The sequence below is a fragment of the Bidens hawaiensis genome, unplaced genomic scaffold (assembly GCF_021521415.1).
Source record: "Bidens hawaiensis isolate Kalapana, Puna unplaced genomic scaffold, B.hawaiensis_p1.1 tig00026600_1, whole genome shotgun sequence".
NCBI classification, from domain to species: Eukaryota; Viridiplantae; Streptophyta; class Magnoliopsida; order Asterales; family Asteraceae; genus Bidens; species Bidens hawaiensis.
In genome coordinates this window covers 183,829-191,981 of record NW_027505074.1, presented here as the reverse complement: position 1 = coordinate 191,981, position 8,153 = coordinate 183,829, and positions in this window count along the sequence as shown.

Sequence of the window (8,153 nt, the reverse complement as noted above, 5' to 3'; positions counted from 1 at the left end):
ATTTATAAATTTGTGCATGTTGTGTGGTCTATGTGTAAACCCGGTAGCCTGTTTACAGAAAATCGATCAGCCTGTTCATAGAAAATCTCTCAGACCGCTGATCAAAAGAATCGCGCAAAAATACAGATCATAAAGTCTTTACGGTCTAAGTTTATAAAGAAGGAAAATTGAATTTGAATAATCCAAACTATTAACCATTGACTAGCAATAGTCCCAGCTAACAATCTGGCCAACGTCAATCTCAACTTGTATGTTGCTTGATCGGTTTAGAAAACATAGATCAGGCCCGACTCCGAGAACAATTAAAAACTTTTGGGCCGAAGGACAGGTGAAATTTTTTTGGGCCTTAATAAAGAAGAATATCTTGTTGGGTTGAAACAATTTAATATTTAAATGAGTCTTACATTTTTGGACCTTATGATTTGGTTGTGTAAAAAACATTTTTTTTAATAAAATAAGGTTAAAATGTCTTAAGTAAGGTTATAACCCACAACCTTTTGGTTGAAAGTCATACCCCTTTGCCACTAAACCAAGCTATTGGTTGTGTAATTAAGTTTAAACATTATATATACATATTGTTTCTCATAAAAATATACATATAAATTTTTCTTTAAAAAAATACCGTCCTATCGGGGTTTCGGGCCGGGGTCCGTCAATCACCCGGCCCTCCCTTATAGCCGGCCCTGTCATAGATAATGTACAGTAGAGGGCAATAAGTTTAAAGTCACCGTAAAGAAACGCATGAAGTTAAAATGTTAAAAGTTAAAAGTTTGAATGGAAAATCCATCCCTGCCAATCAAGTAGCGGATCTAAAAAAGAAAAGTTGAGGGGTAGCCGATACAAAAACGAAGAAGCAAAAAATTGCACTAAAAATGTATTTTGTCAAAAATTTATTTTCCTTCTAATTTACAAAACAAATATTATTTTATATATCAAAGAAACGTCTCATACAATGTAATACTCTTTTACAATTTCCAAATTAAGGCTACAATTTCCTAAAATTATAAATCCCATCTCACGTATTTCAGCACATTATGGGTTGCTCTAAATTGATATGTTCATTAATATCTAAATATAAGTGTAAGTATAGACATTGCTTCAACTCATCAAATTGCTATATATATCAAGGCGTGTATCAAATGTTGCACGCATTGTGTGTACAGAATTTACAAGAGGTAAGTGTCATTAAAGCTTTTAATTGATAGAACACACTATAATAAGAAGTTATTAGATCCGTCGGTAAAGACTTGTACCATTTGTGAAGGCTTTTTATCATCGTTAATACTCGTTAAGGTAGTATTGATAACGTTTAATTAACTTACGAAATAAATTTCTTCATGTTTCTTTCTTTTTTGCTTTTTCAATACCAATCCTTATTGCTATCTTAAAAACGTATCCAATCCTTATTACATGCTATGATTTTGATTTTCGTAGCATTAGTAACTCATCAATAAATGATCTGTTTTTGTTAAAAAAGTTCTATAAAGTTTCCTTGACTCGTATCAAACATTACATATACACCACAATAATTGTTGCTTAGACTCCTAAAAGACTTCAATATTCTATTCACATTGAAATGATGAGACAATGAGGTGTGGATATCAATTTGATACCTTTTACATTACGTCATATCAGCGTCACATCACCCACTCATTCCACCTCATTCTTTTCATGTATCAAGGAATTACTCTCTAATATATTTCCTTCAATTTTCAAATAAAATAATAATTTTAATTTAGTAAAGTTATTAATATAGCTATTGTCAGCCATTTCTTTTAAGCACGCCAAATGCCCCATTCGATATCCTTTAACGTTGCCTCTTGAGCTTTTGCAAATATTATATGTTATTTTTTTATTGAAGCTATATATGGGTTTATAAACACGACCCAATCATGGCAAAACCATCTACAAGATGTTAACCTTTCTTGTATGTTATTCCTTCAAGTTCATAAGAAGAATTAGGTGCAACTCCGCTTTCAATGTCGTTAAATAACGGTTAATGTTCAAGAACATTTAAGTCATCAGCCGACCCAAAGAGAGGACAAGGAGGGCGACATATCAATACCCACTCTCCCAAGACGCCATAATTGTTAAAAAAAAGTAGATATTGTTTATAACTAGTTTCAATTTAAAATAAACATAAACAAAATGACTTCTTATTGCAATGGAAATAGTGTTAGTGTATCAAATTAAATTTCATCGGTTCAATTCCAATAAGTATTCTTTTTTTTTCTATAGAAAAAACTTTTTTTTTATTTATATGAGTCATTTTAATAATTTGTTTTTTTAGGTTAGTATTGCGTTTGGAAATTCAACCAAATTGATAAAGTTGACAAGTTATTTATCACATAATTTAAAAAGTGATTTTAGTGGACCTTTTTTTTACTCGTCCTGAGCCCCTAAATTTTAAGAGATACTCATAGACGGCTCTATAAGTCGTTATTTGAACATGTAACACCAAAATAGGAATGCCAAAAAAAGGCAAGAACTTGCTGGTTGAATAACATGTATATAACTAATAGATCATTGTTCAACCCGGCGGGACTAAAAAAGGCATGCCATATCCATAAATCCCGCGAGCTAACCACTTCGATGGCTATCGTTGAGTATTGATGATCTCCTTGAATGAATTTGCATCACTACTTCATTGGACAATTCCGCCAATAGCAATGCATATAATCGATGCTTCCTATCATCCCCAGAAATTCATGGAGTTTGTCGTGTGCCTCGTATAAAAGTTCTATGTCATGACTGGTTGGTTGACTCAAATACTCTTTTCCACATAAATGAATTGTAGTGTCAAATATTGTAATGTGTCGTGTAATGTTCTTTTCAACATCGCTAGAAATTCGTCATATGCGTCGACAACAACCCCATATGCTAGTTGTCGAATAGCGGACGTGCACTTTTGAATGTATGAAAATCCCGGTTTCCCCTAGCATCAATACGTTGCTGAAAATATTCAAAATTGGCCTCCAAACCACCAACAATTCGCAAAAGTAATGACCGCGACATCCGAAACCTTTGCCTAAAGTTTTTTGCGTTGAATTTTGGATCTTCGACAAAGGAATCTCTCATTAGTTGTTTGTGTACGGCTTCGCCATCTCTGTGTATATATTGTCTTGTTGATTTAGGTTGATGAACTGCTGCTCGTCCGACTAAACCAACTAGTTTGACAACTGTTTGTTCGTCATCGCTGGACAACGGAATACTAAAAGTATCCATTTTTTCTATATGGGTAAAGAATTTTTGTAGATGGAGTAGAGATTTTAATGTGAAGAATGATACTGGTTTTTAAATATATAGATAGATTAGTAAATTCATTTAAAAAATTTATTACCTTTATAAGGACCCTATAATCGCTCTTTAATGTTATAGAAATATAAATTATGTTTAACTTTATAAAGTCAAAATAGGCTCGAGTTGATCGACTAGATCCAATTATAGTGGAGGTTGACCACTTTTGATCGATTCCGAGTAACCAGGCGGAATTAAAGAAAGTAGTCTCGGCACCATACATTGTAGCGATTACTCTTCGAGTACTCGACGCCTAGTCGGGATTTTTACAAGGACGTAACACATACAATTAAATACCATACCCTTTAGCCTAAGGGTTAATGAAACATAATTCTGTCATGCTTCAACTATTTTGTTAGTAATATCATTTTGCTTCTTTATATTTTACAATTATTGCATCCGTTGGTGACCATGATAAACCCAGCCACTTCTTACGAATTTGATGTTTCGTCCGTATCTTCACTATTTGGATACTAAGAGCCAATTGACAATGGCATATTGTCATGTCAATTGTCAAGCATGTTAAATTTAGACCAACTGGTATATACCCCTCATTTTCATGAGGGGTCCTATGTGACGCATAGAGAGGGGTCACGCGTGCCATTGCCAACTGGCTCTTACATTTGATCGGAAGAACAATACGATTCATCTGATGTCAAACTTATCTCGAAACGGTGATTCAAATGACTTGATTTATGTTAATTGAAAATTTCAAACACCCGAATTGAAACATTGTGTCGTCGCTTGGATCGCCGTTTCGAGATAAGTTTTACATCGGTTGACTCGTATTGTTCTTTCGATCAAAAGCTCTAAAACATCGGTTTGAAACTCGGGAAAAAACTTAACGAAGTTAAATGTTTTTTAACAGAGGTCCATTAAGACAAAAATAGTTGAAAGTTTGGAACTCTTATAGTGATTTTTAAAGTTAAGATTATTATTGGTCAATACACAAACGTTAGGATTATTTATTAATAATTTGCCTTTTAAAATTTAGTTAATTAGTACATGAGCAGACTCACTAAGTTCACATGAACTCACTGTTATAAAAAATTTACGTACAAAAGATATATAAAAATTCTATGTGAACCCATAACAAAAAGTTCAAAGGAATTTCCTTAGTGGTAAATCCTATGCCTTTAGTTCCTTGGCATTAAATAAAGAACTATGTCCCCACCGTATAGCTCAGTTGGTTAAGGGGAACGTAAGACTTGGAACAATAAATAAAGAACTGCAACCTCCCATGAAAATTGAAGCAGTTCTTAAAAAGATATCCAACTGGAAAATTGGCTATTTCATCTTCAAATAGTGATGGGTGTGGATGGAACTTTCAGAATAAGTCATAAAACGCTACAAAACATTAGGTTTAACAAGACTCGAACTAAAGGCATTAGGATTATCATGGCAAGCGGGCAACAAGCTGCGCCGCTACCTCTTTTTGAATTGCAAAACTGAAATTAAAAGAACCAACTGAGCCTTCTTTATTCTAGCTTTTATACCTCCATTTAATGTATTTCATGTATTTATACCACCATTTCACGTATTTATACTTTCATTTCATATATTTATACCTCAATATTTTTATGTGCATATATCTTCATTACATGTATTTATGTATTCGTTCCATGTATTGCTAAGCAAATATTTAGTTGAAATTTGATTTTGGTTATTAATCGAAATTAACAAAATCAAACCAAAAACCGATCAAATAGTTTGTTTGAGACTAATAACTAAACCGAACCATAGACCGTTATATATGGTGGAAGACATAGTCAATTTCCATTTGCACATAACCTTTTGATCCTAGTCAATTCTTCTAAAGTGGAGGCCTGGGTCAAAAGTAAACTTATCACGAAAGATCGTGGATTTGGTTCACATATCTTTCTATTGTGTGTTTTTACTTTACCTCGTAAATTTTTGGTATTATTTATCACATCTTTTAATTGCAATTGCATATTTTATATTGTTCAATTATTGGAATTTAAAACGAAATAGTTTCCATTAATCCTAAACGATTACAATAACAATACCAACCAAGTGACAGATAAACGACTAAACAGGCAATAAGTTACGACACAACTCCCTTTTTAATAGTAAAGCCGTATCAACTAAAAACGAAGCTTTTAGTCTTAGGGGCTGAAGAATTGTCATGCAGGACTCGCTGAATCATAGTCAGAAAATCCAAAGCTTCCGGGGTCACCAAACCAAAAGTATCAAAAGCAAAGGGAATAAACACGCGTTAATTCTTTAAATAAGATTTCTCGTATTTAGCTACTTTGTCTGGTTCTGTTTTCAACGCAACCTGACATGCCACAAACCCATTGTCCCTAAGCCCAACATGAGTGAATTCTTGTAAGGCCCACACAAGCGCGTTACCCACTTGTCCACCAAAACACAAGAACATCAGTTGATTGTAGTGTAGACCTCCCTTCAAGTGGATATGTCAGCAAATTGATGGGGGCCTTCTCTTTAGCAAAATATCATACTCGTTTTAAGAACATCAGATGTCACACCCCAACCTAAGTCGGAAATGTCGGGGCGTGAGCTGATTGTCACAGCTCGCAAGGTATCTTGAAATTATAAAGCGACAATAACTAATTAATTTATTAATTGACAACGAACATTTAAGTACAACAAAAATAGAGAAAATTACAATACATAACCAACTATTATTGTTTATGTTTAACATCCTAAGGTCATCTCTACGTGAGCTTCAGTTCGATAAGCAATCCAATCTATAACCTGCAAATGCGTACAAAATATATATATTTGTCAACAACACATGTTGAGTGAGTGATTCACCAGTTTTGACACGAACAACATGATAATATATAATGATATAAATAATAGAGTAAAAATAAGCAAAACTGTTATCTGTGAGTATAAACAATGAAAGTGTTAAGCAAGTAATGAATGTCGGTGAAACCATTGCCAATGTGATCGGGCTCCGGCCACTACGATGGTCGTATGATCATATTATATTGAGATTATGTTGGACCTCTCCTAATGCGATTCAAGTAAGCAAATAGCAAGTAACAAACAGTCATTCAATTGATACACAACACAAAGATCACAGTTTACGGTTGATAAATAATAAGATAAATAATATGATAAGTGGTACGTAAGTGTCCCCAAAATACTTGAAAACAAGTAAAATAGGGGAGTGATTACTCACCTGATTAGAGGAACGAAATACGAATGCGGATGTGAGAAAAGTAAACCCTTCGGGATATACCGTCAAGGATTCCTAGTCAAATGATATGAATTAATTATAAATTATATAACTCGATTTAATGAATTAAGATTCAGATGTGATTTGAGTTATGTTTGGAACTATAATATTATGGATTGAACGATTGTTTACTATTGCTATTGCGAAATCATTAGTCTAAATAACTAAATATGAGTTGAATAACTATATGATTATTCAATTAATATTTAACTAAATATAACGCAATTATAAATGTGTACTTATACAAACATAACTTGTAATATATTAAATAATTTAAGACAAACGTTAAAATATATATATTTATTCTACAATATACATTGTGGACTGTTGAACGAAAATCTAGTTTTATAAATATAAGTATAAATTAATACATTTAAAATACAATTTGTATAATTTTTAAAGGATAATACATATATATGTATTATATTTAAAACAAATATAAATAATTTTATAAGGACGTTCCATGACGAGAAAACACCAATATGGGTGTCGGTTTTAAATAAAGTAATGTCAATTTAATATTATTAAAAAAAATAAATAAAATACATATATATATATATATATATATATATGTAAACGAAAGTTTTTACGAGTTTTGACAAGAAACACAAACTCCAAGATGTCGGTTTAATAAACTAATAATGATTAAATCATTTTTATTAATTATAATTAATTAATTAATCCTTTAAACAATTGAAAAAAAAAAATTAAAATCACAATAAAAACCGCCTCTGCCCAGATTAGAACCTGGGTAGACGGCCGGTTCAGGCGAACAACATAAACACACCAGACCAATTGCTCTGGTATGACAGTTGTAGATTAGATAGATACGATTTGTTATATACATAAACCCCCATAAACCCCCAAATTCATTATAAACCCTAGATTATAGAATCATTCAATCTGATCTACAATTGATGAATTAAGGTTAGGGTTAATGTTAAGCGCTGAAAAAAGACAAATACTCATAAAAATTACCAGTTATCGTTGAGAATTGATGGTCAACGGGGGACGAGAAGCTAGCGGCCAGTCTTGATCTTGTTCGTCGAGTGCAGGGTGTTATTATTCAATTAAACATAGGGTTAGGTTCGCGACGGGTATACGATGCTGAGGATGAATTTAATTGTAATATCATGTTTGTTAACGTGTAAATAGATTATCAAACGATGTCGGCCAAACAAATAATAATTACGGACGCGTTTTGATTGAATTAACAAAATTATAAACGTCGGTGCACCGAGTAAGGAATGGTTGACAATATACATTAATCAATTTCCAAGTTTAGAGCGCGGATTAAGGTTCAAGAAATCAATTAGGATCATCGGTACGGGTAAACGGGTTTGAATAAGGGTTTGGGTAAATGGGTAAAAAGATTATAATATATTAATTATCCAGATTTGCATAAAAGGTCCCTGCAGTTTAAGTGTGGGTGCAAAAGAGGTTAAAACAATAGTTTAGGGTGTAATTTGTAGATGAATGAAAGTTATTTTGATAAAATAAGTAAGTACAAAATAATAATAATAATTAAATGTTAATGACTCGTTAAATGCGATGCTTCGTTAATAAACCCGATAACGAAAACGAGTCGGGTATATATATTATATGAAAATTCGAGTTGTTACATCAG